Source organism: Miniopterus schreibersii (genome assembly GCF_964146895.1).
Source record: "Miniopterus schreibersii genome assembly, chromosome: 4".
Classification (NCBI taxonomy): domain Eukaryota; kingdom Metazoa; phylum Chordata; class Mammalia; order Chiroptera; family Miniopteridae; genus Miniopterus; species Miniopterus schreibersii.
Window position 1 is genome coordinate 55,786,238 of NC_138105.1, and position 15,548 is coordinate 55,801,785.

The 15,548-nt window shown below is 43.1% G+C and overlaps 1 protein-coding gene across 4 annotated transcripts in view; it reads left to right on the forward strand.

Annotated features, from left to right (window-relative positions):
* Positions 1-15,548, forward strand: part of PALLD (palladin, cytoskeletal associated protein) — a 345,943-nt gene that overhangs the window by 253,474 nt on the left and 76,921 nt on the right. The window contains exon 1 of one of the 4 annotated variants that reach the window (XM_081135632.1): positions 9,026-9,168. The exons of 2 other annotated variants lie outside the window; for them this stretch is intronic. The gene's annotated coding sequence lies outside the window, so the exon portion shown is untranslated. One more of the 4 variants, XM_081135633.1, reaches the window with a different exon arrangement.

Sequence of the window (15,548 nt, forward strand, 5' to 3'; positions counted from 1 at the left end):
TGAAGGACAGCAGGGTCAGTAGACGCTCAGGGAGAGGCGGTGTCTAAACGAGAGTGGGTGACCAGGGGCGTATCTGGGGCTGCATTCTGGATCAGAATCTCATGTTCCCACGTCGCAGCCTCCAACCTGTCGCTAACTCATTGTACAGACACGAAGAAGCCCAACTTCAAGTGCTTCAGGGATCTGTGTCAAGCCTTTTAAGGGTATCCAAATGAATTAACTATTGTGCTTCACCTACGCTCCAGTCATTTACTCTCAGTGGGCAGTTTTATTTTCCCAGATGTTCAGTTTGTTCACAAGGGAGTTATCAGTAATTAACTCATAAAAGAAATGTCCAAATGAATGAACAACTGCAGAACACCTGTTGTTAACAGCTGATTTTTGTCTCCTCGCTGAAATTATAATAAAGAGCTAGAGAATATGAGACCTGGTTTTCTTCTTTTAAAAATTGTTGACACCTACAGATTTAGGCTCGCACCGAAAACAACTGTGAATAGAGAAACTAGATGGTAAAGCTTGTCTTTATATCTAACAAAAGTGTCAAGAGTTCAGACAAACGTCAGCTACCTAAGATTAGGGCTGTGTTGTGACTGTTGTGGGCCCCAGGCACTTTTGTCTTTGTGGGTTCCTTTGTTCATTAAAAAAGGATTGTAATTTACAACTGCATTTTAGTATGAGGATGAATAAAATCCAACCTGGATTCATTATTACATAGTTATCATGATAATATTCATTTATATTCATTGTTCTTCCTTCTGAGCATACAAACATTTAAAATTTCTGCCAAAAGTGTTGTGGGCACCAGCTCTGTTCCCGCTGTGCCTATAGATGGCTCTGCTTAAGATGGGCAAAGATGCTTCATAAACCACAACTGGCCTCATCGTTTTTTCTCTCAGTGTCATACTGAATGTTGCTAGCCCCCTTGAACTTTTTTCTGTTTTTGTTGATGTTTGTCTCTGAGCAACAGGGGCCCTGCTCAAGGATCCCTTTCTCCCGAAGTAATGCCACTGGGCCTAGATAAGCTAGTGGGTGCCCCAAGCCAGCAAGCCCTGTGGGATTGAAAACTTTACTTTCTAAATCTTACATTTTTCCACTTGGGTGAGAAATTACATTTTAAAAACTGGTGCTCAGTAGGGCTGCTCAGGTAGGGTCTTTCAGCCATAGCTTGATGACCACGGGGCAGGTAAGAGAATCCGAAACGAATTTCTCGGTGATGCCAAAAGACTGTGCCTTTGTTCTCGAAAATGGAGTCAATTGTCAGACCAGTTTATCCATCTCTGGGACATGAGGTTTTGTTAAGTGTCATACAGTGGGCAAACAAACAAGGGAACAATGACACCAAAGTGATGTCAGGCTTAACTTGTTCCACCTACAAATGATGGTGGAACAATGATGTTACCGCCTGTGAGCTAATGAACTAAATGCAACAATGGGCTGAAACGTGTACATACCCGTTGCTAATAAATCAATCTGTACTGTGGCTTTTGTAAAAACCTAGATAGTGATTTGCAGAGGGCTTGGTTTTAAGGAGGCAGGGCTGAATTTAGTTTTTATTTCTAGTCGCTGTCTTTCTTCTTTCTTCCATTGAAAACTTTACTTTCTGAATCTTTCTTTGTCAACTTGGCTAAAAAATTACATTTTTAAAACTGGTGCTCAGCTCTGATTTCCTTCACTGTAGTCTTCTCTCTTTGAACTCTACTATCTGCCACAATTCATTACACATTACAAAGGACATGGTCATTTTGAAAACATTTATAGGCCACTAGTCTTTTTGAATATCACAGATTGAACCAAAGTTTAATTTGAAGAGTCTCTTGATTTCCCAGAAAGGGATCAAATTACCTCAAAATTAGTTAACTCTTTCTAAGATTACTAAAAACAAAGAGACAAATATAATATACTGATATAAGAATAATCTCAATTCTTTGGAACAATGGGAATATTTTTTACATCTAATGGAATCTTAGGTAAACATCCTAGTTTTTTTTCTCCTGAAATCTAGTACTTCATTGTGTCAGTGGCAGCATAGTATACTCATTTAATGAGCCCATAACAGGTAGTATCAATATTATTGTCAGTTGTTTTAACTGTCAGTCATGTAAACTATATATCACATAAGTTAATTCACTTAACTACTGTTACCAATTATTTTGTCTTATGGCTCTTAAGTTCTATATCTAGGGAATTTTCCAATGTAAAATCTATCATTAAATTTGTTTTTAAAGAAAATTTAATTGGAATATATGACTTCCTTGTATTGTCTCTCTCTCCTCCTTTCTTTTCCATACCAGAGTCTAGGCTTGCATATTTTATTGTGTCAAAGACATATACTGTAAAATAATCTCAACAATTCTCTTGGTAGTTGGATATCTTTGCTAGAAAACCTTTACTTGCAACACCCCGGCAACCCTCTATGTGTTTCCCTAATGCAAAAAACTAAGTACTTCAGATAACATGATCCATTAATCTGAACCAGAGGACATCCATTTATTAATTCAAGGGAATGGATGCTCAAGTTTAGGATGTGAAGGATATGGTAGAGGGAAGGTTTCAGGGTTAGGGAAAACAGGCCCAATTCCCTTTTTCCTGCCAATGCAGTTTCCTATCTGTATCCTGTTGAAGTCCATGATTTCCTTTCTATTTAAATCATCGTTCTGAGAAAGGGACCACAACACGTATAGCAGCTCTATTACCAAGGGAGTTTTACTTCCTATATTTCTGGGAGCAGCAATAGGATAATAGCTGACCTGTGTGTTCTGGAAGCATTCAAATGAATCTATATGAAGTGCAACACAAGGTTCCTTGTTATGGTATCCCCAAAGGTAATAATATTAAGAGAATCAGCCCAGGAAGTTATGTGTCATCTCACCCATAACTTCATAAATTGCCATTGGAATTAATATAAATGGAAAGCTGTGTAATCCTAAACTGATGATGTCATAGTAGTCCATTATCGGTCACTATATTTATAAGACACAAGCTTAAAGTTTTTGTTGTGCAGGGTAAGGTTAAACTAACCAGTCAGTGCGTAACAGTATTTCACCATTTACTCACATACAAAGGCAAATTCCTGCTTGTAACTATGCCTTTTCAGTAATGCACATGGAATCTGTGGATGATTCCATCAGAGCCCGCATAACTCATTTGATTTGGAAAAGGATACTTAATAATGAGTCAGATTCTTCTGTGGGTGAAGCAGGACATGTTTAGAAGCTGCCTTAACTATTTCAGGTCAAGCAAACATTTTTGTGCACAGTAAAACCTTGCAATAATGAATTACTGATTTGCTCATGGAGATCTTAGAATCCTGAGATTGTTAATGGACTTTGCATAACAAATTATTGGGGTGACGGTGGTTAATAAGATTATGTAGGTTTTGAGTGTACAAGTCTATGGTACATCATCTGCATATTACATCATGTGCCCACCACCCAGCGTCGTCTTCTGTCACCATGTATTTGAGCCCCTTTCCCCTTTATTCCCCCACCCCCTCTTCCCTCCGGTAACCGCCTTGCTGTTGTCTGTGTCTATGAGTTTTCGTTTGCTTGGGTTTTTTTGTTTGTTCCTTTGTTGCTTTCAGTTTTATATCCCACACATGAGTGAAATCATACGGTTCTTAACTTTTTCTGGCTGACTTATTTCCCTTAGCACGATATTCTCAAGATCCATCCACGTTGTCACAAATGGCAGTATTTCATCTTTTCTTATGGCTGAGTAGTATTCCGTTGTATATATGTACTTTTTTACTCCAAATTTATAATCCCTGGCATTTGGGTTCTGGAGTTAACAAGTTACGTTATTGTCCCTTCACCTAACAGTTCTGTGTCCTTGGGTAAGTTACCCAACCCTTCTGTGCTCGCTGTCTTCTTCCATGAAGGGGACACGATGGTGACAGCCATGCTTCCCCAGGGCCTGCAGTCAGGTAAGATGGGCGCATGCATGTGAAGTGAGCGGCGGAGCGTCCGCAGAGTAAAGTTCAGATTATTTTTCACTCTGTTTCTAACTAAATACTGTGTTTTGTTATAAACAAACAAATAAACAAACAAACAAACAAATAAATAAATAAATAATCCCGAGCCCCTTTAAGTATATAAATGGACACGGTAAAAGGGAAAGAAAACTAGCCCCCACCTGCCACATACCAAACAGTGTGTTAGGTGCTGCACCTCAGCATTTCGCTTTCTCTTCTCAGCAGCCGTCCAAGGTAAGCCTTTCCCCCCATTTTATAGATAAGAAAACAGAAGCTCTGTGAGCGTAAGGTCAAGGAAACAGGTTGCGATGGACCCCAGTCTGTCTGGTTCCAGAGCCCAGGCCCTTTTCAGGACACCCTTCCTCTAGGCACCCCCGCAGGCCCCTGCCAGCTCCGATTCCCTGATTCCTCTGCATTTGTCTGGGTCAGGGCTTACTTTGCTCTCACAAACTCAGTCTGTTCCTTTGTTTACAATTTCATGGTTTTTCTTTACATTCCACAACTGCAGACCTTCTGCTTGTCATGTTCCCTCTGCACGGTATTTTATGTCCTCTGAGTTCTAGTCACATTTACACAAGTACAAACAGTTCCATTTTCTTTTTTTTAATCCTTTCTCCCTTCTCTTAATAAAAAGTTATGTACAAACCAGAGCCAGAAAGTGATCTTGGCCATGGGATACATTAACTTGGTTTTTATGTTGAAAGTATAAATTGTCCTTGGAGGTTTGCCTGTCCCTCCTCCCCTAATAGTCTGGATTCATGATCAAATAATGCACAGAGCTTAGCCTCTTGAGAAGACCCACATTTTTGCTTTTAAAGGTGTCTTACTTTTGCTATAATAACTTGGTAGTTGTTGCTATAGAAAGAAATGTCCCATATAAAATGCTGCAATTAATGACAAAGAGTCAAATTCAGAGTGGTCCAAGACTTTTGAAAAGTGCTCATTAAAAAGAAACAAATAAAAGCTGGTCTTAAATATTCTGCTCTCAGAAACATTTTGCCCGGAATAATATTAGTTGGATCCAATATCAGGTAGAATCTGTAATTGTTATTTTTCTAGTCTCGTTCTTGTTTGCTGAATATGGTTGGTGCCCTTGCAAATGTAATATCAAGACCATTTAACCAGGATTCTGTACCTTTAAAAAATACAGCAAGAGGTAAATCAACAAGTTTTTAAACTAATATCAAAGCACCAGAAATGAACGGAAGTAGACTCTTATACCAAATTGATATTAGAACATCTGTTATGTACACCAAAGATCACTCTGAGGAAATACGTAGCAACAGCCCCTAATAGAGGGTGTGCCAACCCAAAAGCCAAGAATCTTCTAAGAAAATCACAAGTTTTTGGTAATTTTCATTAAAATAGTGTTTTAAGCAAAATGCCTTTTACGGCTACATGCAAATAAAATGAAAATACAGATTTTGGATTTAGTTTGTATATTAGAAAAGTATAGTTGGGCAAAGTATACTTGTGATGGTAGCTTTTCTAATGGACACTTGGCGAGATGACATTTATTTGAATTGCTAACACTGTCCACTTTATACAGTAGCACTGCCTCCGGTGAGTGTTTTTGAGGTAGGTGCTGTGTAGTACCTGCCAGCAATCACGTCTCTATAGCTGTATGTCTGTACCTGTCTGTGTTCAGTGAATGCCATTTGTTTTCAGTTGCCCTTTTTTTTTTTAACCACCTGTGTTTCACTCTTCATTTGTGAGAGAGAATATGAAAAGGAGAGTAAAGGAATGATTTAAAGGATTACCTTCACACATTACACGCTCCTCCATAAACAACTAGAAAATTGGCAAGTTACATCATCTCAAATTCAATTGGTACATATGACACTATAGGTTAGTGAGCCAAAGCGCGTAATGGCGAAGCTAGTGGTGGATGTTCTAAAACAGCCCCTCTGCCAGGCTCCTCCAGTGAGGCCAGAGGGACCCCACGGGCCCAGCCCCTGGTACATGTGTTCACCAAACCTCTCATCTTACCTCAAAGCCTCAGAACTCTACGTTTTAGCCGAGGAAGGAGAAAGAGCGAGCAATCTGCAGAGGAGGGTCTTGATCAGAAATCTGCAGAGTACCCAGAGGATGGAGTGTTTCTTTCTCAGGCTTGGCAGAAGTTCCTGTCAGTGCTCTACTGATAAGAATCTTCCCAGTTCTGGGACTCGCCCAAGCAACAGCTAAGATGAAGCCTTGCCTCCCGTGTTTCACGCCTACATCTTTAAGAGTTGAAAGCATTATTCTAATAGTGTTTTGCACCAGTTCCTTAAGTCTTCCTGGATTTGAGCTCTGAGAAGTGAAAACTGGTCCCCACGAATGCTTCTTTATGGGCTGCGGGGGTAGGAATAAGGCAGAGATGGCAGATCTGAGGGGTCACCCTTCTTTTGCTGCCTCTCGAGAGTAAAGAAATTGGGATGTTTTCTGGCAGTTAATCAACTCTGCTAGTCTGTTCCACCCCAGACACACTCCCATGCTATGTAAACACTTGAGGCGGCAGTAGCTCGTGCTTCTCTGTTTTATTCTTTTTGTGCTCATGTTGACAATGGATTTCTAAGTCATAAAACCGCAAAATTTAAGAAGTGTAACTTTAAAATTCATTAAATGAATTCCATTGTTTTGGAAACAAGGAAACTCCAGAGTTCCACAGTTAATGACACAGACCACTAAGTCCTAACTCATTTTATTTTATTAAAATTTATTTTAATTTAAGTATAGTTGGTATACAGCCTTATATTGGTTATACTAATTTCAGGTGCACAATGTAGTGATTCAACATTTTGATACCTTAAAATGTTATCAGCCCACTAATTCTAGCAATCGTCTGTCACCATGTAAACTTATCACAATATTGTTGACTATATTCCCCTTCCCCTTTTCACCCATCCTTTACCCCTCCTTTCTGGTAACCATCCCTTTGGTGCCTGTTTCTATGAGTCTGTTTTTTGTTTGGTTTGGTTTGGTTTGTTTTTAGACTCCACATATAAATGAAACCATATGGTATTTGTCTTTCTCTAACTTATATAATTTAGCGTAATACCCTCCAGATCCATCTATGTTGTTGCAAATGGCAACATTTCATTTTTATTGCTGCATAATATTCCATTTTGTGTGTATGTGTGTGTATCCCATATTCTTTATGCATTCATCTATTAATGGACACCTAGGTTGCTTCCATACCTTGATAACTGTAAATAATGCTGCAGTAAACTAGAGGCATGCATATCTTTTTTAAATTAGTGTTCTCGTTTCCTTTGGATAAATACCCAGAAATGGAATTGCCAGGCCGTGTGGTATATTTTTAGGACTCTTTCTTCAGTGTTACACTGCAGTCTGGGAAAACCCTGTGATGCACCAAGTGCTACCTTTCTGCTGCCCACATTTAACACAGAAATGAGCCAACTAAAAATTCAAAGATGGGCAAAGTTAAACAGTGACATACTAAGTTTTTTTACTTATCACCATCTCAAAAATTGAAAAGATGATAATGCCTTATATTATGCCTGGTTAAAAAAAAGTAGGTTACAGAATCATATGTAAATAATGATCTAATCTATGTTTTAAATATATGTTTAAATACATATACAAAAGTCGGGAAGAGCAGGCTGTTAGTGTTAACAATGTTTATCTTCTGAGGGTAGAATTACAGAGAGACATCCACTTTGGAGTTACTGTTTGAATATTTTACAGACATAATTTTAAGCTAAAAATCAATAAAGCTATTTCAGAAAGAGAGGGTCAGCTGTGAACCTAGAAACCCTACTGATATTAATGATGAAGGTGAGGATGAAATTACTAGACTATTTAAAAGTAGTCTACTAGCTGTTCAAATCTAGTTGGCATTTACTTGGTGACCATCATGCAGAAAGGGCTGGCACAGCAATAGGTGTTCATAAATGTTAGGTATTAGAGTTCATTCATTCACTCACGAATTTGTTTTATTGACAGATACTGTGTGTAAAAGAGATTTGGTCCCAGTGGTCAAGGAGCACACACTGTGGTGGGATGAACAGGACAGAAATGACTGTGATACAGTGTGATAACCCAACCACTGGAGGATTATTCACAGAGTGAGGGGTGTCCTTCACTGAGTGTGCGAAAGGAAGACGTTGCTGATCTGGACTTAGGGTTAAGCCCACATAGTTCACAAGTTTTACACAGGAATCTAATTTTGGAATCAATGAGTCAATTTCTTCCTTTAAAACACTTCTATAGAAATCCCCATTGTAGTAAGTCAAAACAAGTGACTCAGAGCCTCTAGTAGTTTATGTCAGAAGAATGGGAGATAAGGACAGCGTTCCTAAGACGCTGCTAAATCAGAATGCTACACTTCTTACCCTAAGGGCTCCTGAATTCAGTTACTCATTTATACACGGACCAGAGTAAACTAATTAATGGAAATCTAGAAATTATCCTTTCTCTTTCTTAGTTAAAAAAAAAAGGGAAGTGTACCAAATGATTACTTGTGCTTTTCCACTTAAGTGCTGCATTCTGCATGATACCTGCAAATCCTCAGCGCCTAGGTTTAATGGGAGCAGCCCACAGGAGCTGGACCTTCCCCCATCCCAGCCCCCATCTCCTCCCCCCATCCCCTCCCCCCACCCCCTCCCCCCCGCCCCCGCCCCCACCCCGCCCCGCCTTGCCTCGCCCAGCCTCGCCCCGCCTGTCATTCCTTCGGGACGGCTTCCATTCCACCCTGAGCTTTCCTTCAGTACTTTGTCTCCAGTGCTGCCCCGGAGTCAGATTTACTGGACACGACTTCTTAGGCTATGGAGGGAAAAACACCATAAACAACACAATCACAACTCATCCTAACGTGCAACCAACGTCTCTATTGGTCTAGAAAAAAAAGTTAAATGCATTCCCGTTATCTAGTTTTGAAAGTTGAGGGGAAGCCCAATTCATCACTTGGCGGCCCGGGAAGGGGGCTTGAGACCAGGAAAGATGCGGAGGGAGGGCTGGGTTAGGAGGCGGAGGCGGGGAAGCCGGCGCTAAGCGGGCGCCGGAGGCCGAGCCACGCCTCCTCTCCTCCGCCCGCCGGCCTCCGCGCGCTGAGACTCTTATTTTGAAGGACCAGAGGCACGAGCTTTGGGAGAGTCACTGAGTCACGGCGCGGGGTATATAGCCCGGTGCCGGCCCGCCGCGCGGCCCCAGGCTGCGCGACCCGATCGGGAGCCACCGGCGAGGCCCTGGGACCAGAGGTAGGCTGGGGACTCGGACCCTCGGCCAGTGGAAAAGGGTGAATGAAAGGGAGTGGAGGGTGCCGGGTGGCCGGAGAGTTGGGGGTGGGAGGGCTTTAGCTGGGGAAGAGTGGAGGGGTGGGGGAGAAACTTGTGAATGCAGTTTCCACCCTCCAGTGGTCCCCGGGCTGAGCTCGCTCCCTCCCCTTGCCGGGTCTGCACTATCGCCACTGAAAGCTGAGCTCCAGATGGGAATTTTGTATCCTAACAGCGTGGGGACTGGGGATGCTTTGCCGCCGCGACTGGTCCCTCCCGCCCTGCTCGCTTTCCCGAGCGCAGTCCTCCCTGAATCGCGGCCCCTCTCCTCGGGGAGTCAGACCTGGCTTGGGAGGGGGGAGAGCGCGGGGCTGGCAGAGCCGGGGGTGGGGGGAGATGATCTCATTCCCTGGCAGCTGGTGGGAAAAGGAGGGATCCATCCATCCCGAGCCAAGCCTGGGCACGGCCCCCCGCCCCTCTCCAGCCCCATCCTCATTTCTTTAGGAAGAGGTCACCCCACCTTGGCGCCATTCGGGGAAAGTGTGTTACGTGTAACTTGGGGGACTCCGGCCGGCACCGAGTAGGTGTGCGTCCCGGGCTTGCTGCTCAGCTCCGCGCGGTCGTGGCTGCGGCTTTGTTAGCGGCTCCGGCGCGGCTGCGGCTTCAGCAGCCGACGGAAAGGATCCTGAACAGTCCGCCGGGCCCCTCTGGGATGCTGTGTTCCCAAACCTGGAGCGCGGGACGGGGTGGGGGCTGGCCCCTGCAGGAAGCGGACCTCGCCCCGAGGCGGGGGCTTCTCTCCATTGCTTTAACATTGGGGGGCGCATCTGTCCGGAATGGTGAGTGGTCCAAGACTCCAGAACAGAGTTAGATTTATTGAGCCTGGAGCGAGGCTGGTACTTTTGCACTCGCCGGGGACTAAAGGGGGGGGGGGGGCAGTGGGTCGCCCTGGGCGCGGGCATCTCCGCACCCTCCAGAGCCGGGTCTGGCTTTCGGGGGCCTGGACTCGCCGAGCCCTGTTACTGGTTTGCAGGCTGCAGGCGAAGCCCCGGGACCGCTCGCTGCACTCGCTCGTCAGCCCCGAGTGTTCAGCAGTCCCGCGCTAGCCGGGTCTACATTGTGATTCGCAGCCACACAGAGCTAGCCTGAGAAAGGCAGAAAGGGGCAGGCCCAAGTTTCTGATGCATGGAAACAGTACATTCTTGAGTAACCAGCCTTCGAAAAGCTACGCTCCCCACCAGTCCCACCCCACTCCAGTCCTTCAGGCTCTTCGGTGGCCTTTCCAACTCTGGAAACTGCTAAGTTTTGCCTTTAAGGATAGTTTCTTGGTTTGTGTGCTGAAGGCTCCTGTCAGAACGGTCTCAATAACTGCCACTAAGGGAAAACTGGCCAGTTGGGTTGTCCGGACAGTTTGGTTTGGTTGCTTCGACCTCAGTGAAAAGGCATCAGCTTTTTTACATCTCCAAGGAAAGAGGATATTCTTTTTCTCAAGACCTGGCTGACTTTGATTCAGTGATAAGAGGTTTGAGGGACGTTTTCTTCCTAATCTGTTTATATGGATTGATACACGAGATAGTCTGAAGCATCTGTACCGCTGTGCCTCACAGTGATTGTAAGAGTTCTACCTTAAGAGAGAGGAAGTTAAGTGGTTAGTACCTCCTTGAACAATGTGTGATGAATAGGCAAGAGCTATATAACCAACAAATTTTTCAACTTTTAAGCTTTACTTTTTACTTATTCTGTTCATTATATATATAAAATAAAATTTATTCAATATTTATTCTACTTTTTTGTCTTTAGAGTAAGCATCGGGATGGGTTTTCCCAGTGCCCACACCACATCCATTAATAGGGAACTAGACGTGCAACACATAACAAAATATGCGAACACCCTGACCATCTCTTTGGATGTGTGAAAACTTGAGGCTCTGCATGAAGAGCTTGGGTAGGTGGTTGAAAATAATGTGGCTTTATTTTTTGTGACTGTTGAAATCCATGAATCATAGAATTCTGACAGCTGGTATGATAACACCTGCTTTAAGTGGTGTGATAACTGAATGCTCAGTCTGTCCCAGGTGCGAACACTGACTTTGTAAACAATAGATCGCTGTCCTAGTTAGAGTAGCCCTGGTATGCTTCAGTGTATCCTGTGGGCTCTAGTGTTTAGTTGACTTCTCAAACTGTTTAAGATAGAATAAAAGGTGCACATGACTTACCATATGGCATTGTGGTTGATGTTTAAAACTTGACTGTAGAACAGTTACAGGATTTGTACTACTTTTGAGGATAGTTGCTTTTTCCCCCCCTAAAACATATTTTCCCTGGACTGTAGGAAATCTTATATTCTACTATATTTGAAACAACTATACAGTACTGAATTATAACACATTACCTGGAAATTATCAAGGAGTCTACACTGCTCAAGGTGCTAAAGTCATTATTTCAAGAGGCATTTATTCATTTGTTCAAACAATTACTGTTGAAACAATTATTGGTTTCCGTCCCCACCCCCACTCCTGCTTTCCAGATTATTTTCACAATTTTTGAGAACTGTAAAATTATGTGTTATACATTGTCTTTCCTTTTTGTATATTTCCAAAGGAACAATTTCATATCAAAATGTGTTATACTCTTACAGTATTTATTTCAAAAGATCCAGATAAACATTGGGTAAGTTCACTATACTTCTAAAATTACCTACTATTTAATATCTTGCAAAATAATTCTCTCATTCAAGTAAATGGGGAGAGGGGATAGATGCTAAATATATACTTTAAAAATTAAAGATATATTAAAAGAGCCCTAAACTCCTCTTTGAAAGCGTTCCCAGTACATTATACTTATTAGCTCATTGTAATAATATTGCAATGCAGAACAAGAAATGGAACTCTACTAGATTTTAAAGAAAGGTGTAGGGAAAATAAAAATTTTGCCCAGGATCATAATAAAACTGAGGCACTAGGCTCGGCCTAGTTCTGTGTCCCAGGTTTTTGGCCCTAGAAAATCTCTGAGAGTTTACACTAATACAAGGGATTTTTAAATTTTTTACAGGGATGCCCTGTATCAGATTTTGCCAAAGGATAAATGAACAATGGTAGATGAGAAACGTTTCATCTAAGGAGACTTTATGAGTGAAAAGCAGTAGCCCATTCTTGTAGGAGAGGCATGGAGATAAAATGGAAGTAAGGCAAGCCTGAGGTGGCGGAGAGGAGAAACACCATTCTGAAACCAGTGGTATGCACAGCTTTCTGCCCACCCCCATGGACTGTTAAAGACACAGATCTCTTCCTGAGCAGTAAATCTTAGCTGCCTTATTGGTTATGCACTCTAGGGTTAACCGTAATTGTTAATATAAGCTATTCCAGTTAGGTGAGCCTCTCTTACTTGTGTATTTTGGATAATGACTACAAGGAAACAAACCGAAGATGTGGAGTGGTTAGTTAATGCCAGTTCTGAGTCTCCCACTGAATGTGTGTTGGCCCCACTGCCAAAACCCCACCGCTAGGGTAAGCTAAGAGGGCGATTTGCAGTTTGGCATGGACTTCTGGGAGGCAGAAAGGCTTATTTGATGGGAAATAAGCCTGAGGAGACGCTGCCATTTGTAGACAAGGTGTGTCAGCCAGAAGAAATGAGCAAATGACCATTTTCTGGTTTCTGTTGGCAAAACTTTGCAATGTTTTTTCCATATAGAAGCATTAAAAATAGATTCATAGGAAGAGGCACAAAACCAAGTAAAAGGAATAGACACTGAAGTTTTACCAAGGGAAGGAAGAGCAGAGCTAACCTTTGTTAACTAGTTATCACTAACCGGGCTCTGCTGGGTGTGTCACAGTCTTTACCATCAACCTTGAGTTCTCACAAATGCTCTGAGGTAGGCCCACCGCGTTTCGGGTGTCATAGAAACGAAGCACCCCTGGACCACCATCCATAAGAATCTGAAGCTTGGTCCCCCTTTTCGAAACATCTGTGATGCCTTTGAGAAACTGTCAAACCTGCTGAGAATTGGCCAGCAGCTCTCCGCTTTCAGACAGGTTGGATTCTCAATGTGGATTTGTGAACTGGCTGTTGGGAACTCGGGACCCGCTTTCTCATTGGAAACTATGGCACACTCCGTGGTTCGGTTCCCAGCACAGTCCAGAAGTTGTAGCTGAAGTATTCTGTTTTATTAATAGTACCTTAGAATTGAGCCACTATATTTAACATGTTTTTTGTGGGAAAATGCACTCAGAGCTCCAACTTGATTTTTTTTTTTAATGGTTTTTAATCCCAGCAACAATGGCAAAAAGGACCCCGCCTTCTCTTTTTCCATTTAAACCCTGCAGGGAAAATAAAGGTACACAGAGATACATTTCCTTTCATACTCCCCTTATGCTAACAGAGACCTCACCCGGGTCCTACAGAGCTCTGGGGAGGGCATCCCAGCAGTAGGGGGCTTCCTAGCAACAGGGGGGAAAGAAAAGAGAGGAAAAAGGACATGGGAAACACATGTAGCCCTGTTGTCAGTCAGCTGTGGGACCTATTTTGGATAGCCAAGGCATGGAAGCTGCCTGTCCATTGTCATTATTTCCTTACTGAACATAATTTTTGCTATAGAACCTCGACTTAGACATCAGCAGTACTTAGTTGTATTTTGTTTTGTTTTTAAGTCAAAGAGTTAGGTTTTATTTTTTTTATTATTTATTTATTTTTTATATATCTTTATTGATTTCAGAGAGAGGAAAGGAGAGGGAGAGAGAGAGATAGAAACATCAATGTTGAGAGAGTCATTGATCAAGCCTGCAACCGGACACGTGCCCTGACCGGGAATCGAACCCTGATCGCCTGGATCCTAGGTCGACGCTCAACCGCTGAGCCACGCCCGGCCGGGCCAAGGAGTTAGGTTTTAAATGGAATCTTTAGTAATAGAAGGAAAGCAAACTTGCAGGCATTTTATTTTTCTTTCTGATGCCAGTCCACAAAATTCCCAAGCAAGTACCTATTTGGGAGTGGACAGTCTTCAGGTAAACTTGGGTGTATAATTATAGTCTAAATAACCATATAATAAATACCATTTGTTGAACACTTACTTTGTATCAGAAAATGTTTAACACACTCTTGTCAGTTAACTCTCACCACAATCCCACGTAGTGAGTTCTGGCAGCACCCACCCCTTAAAAAGGAGGAAAGTGAGATTCTGAGACGGTAAGTGATCAGCCCAGAGTCACATAGATCAGCAGTGGCCAGGCTGGGGCCTCATTAACACAGCAGATATTGCTGGGCAAGCCCTGTGCCCTAGATACTGGCTAAGGCTCCGGGAATAAAGTTAGTGACCTAGGGAGACGAATATGCACAAATCCTTGCCTTCGTGGAGCTTATATTCCAGTGGTAGGAGACAAACTGTAAACAGAATAAACATCCTGTGCTTCCAACGGAATTATGTGCTATGGGGAGAAATAAAGCTAGGGAGGAGCTGGAGAATTCCGGGGTAGAGGCCAGGATATGGTCAGGGAGGCAGAAAATCAGGCTGACAAGTGGCCGTGAGTCAGCAGGAGGAGTCCGTGAGTATGTGCTTAGACACCGTTGCTTCTCGCAGCAAACCGTTTTATTCTGTAACACTAGGCACTCGAGTAGGCACCATCATCAGTCACTGTCTCCTCCAGCAAGGGACCGGGAGCTGTCGAAGAGCCACAGGGGAAGGGCTTGAACTTGTCTATCCAGAGGTCAGGAAAGGCTGATGGGGACAGTTGTGGGAGGGACATCCTTGAGATGCTGGGTGCTCGGCCTCAGCACCTGAGCGTGGAAGGCAGCGCCTGGGGCCACGGTGCAGGGAGTGGATAGAAGAGGCGGTGGGAGCCCGTGGAAGTTCTCCACTGCTTGCTTCTGTTTTCTCGGTGAAATACGAAGGGAGCCATCAGCTGAGAGTGAGTGAGGGAAGTTTCAGGAGAGAGAAGGTGTGAAACAGTCACCAGGACAGGAGACGCCTGGATCTAGCTGGTGATGGACACTCTCCGGGCCTGCCCGAGGTTGAATTCTGACTCGACATCCACAGTTCATTGGACCTCAGAGGTCTGTAATCTCATTTATCTCTTGAGAAGAGGGACTGTCGTACTATTCTTTCTTTATTTGTCACCTATATGGAGCAAAGCCCAGCGCTTAGTAGATGTATGATTAGAGTTTGCTGAGTGACTACTATAATAAACTTCACACACATTTGACCAGAAATTTCATTTAAAATTTTCTATCTTGATCATCACGTTAATCTCTCCCTACTCTGAAATGCTCTGACACTTAATAGTCCCTTAAACAGCGCCTGAACACAAGTTTATTCTGTTGCTTGTTATTTCACTGAGTTGACCTCATCTCTCTAATATTAAGATTGAATTCTTT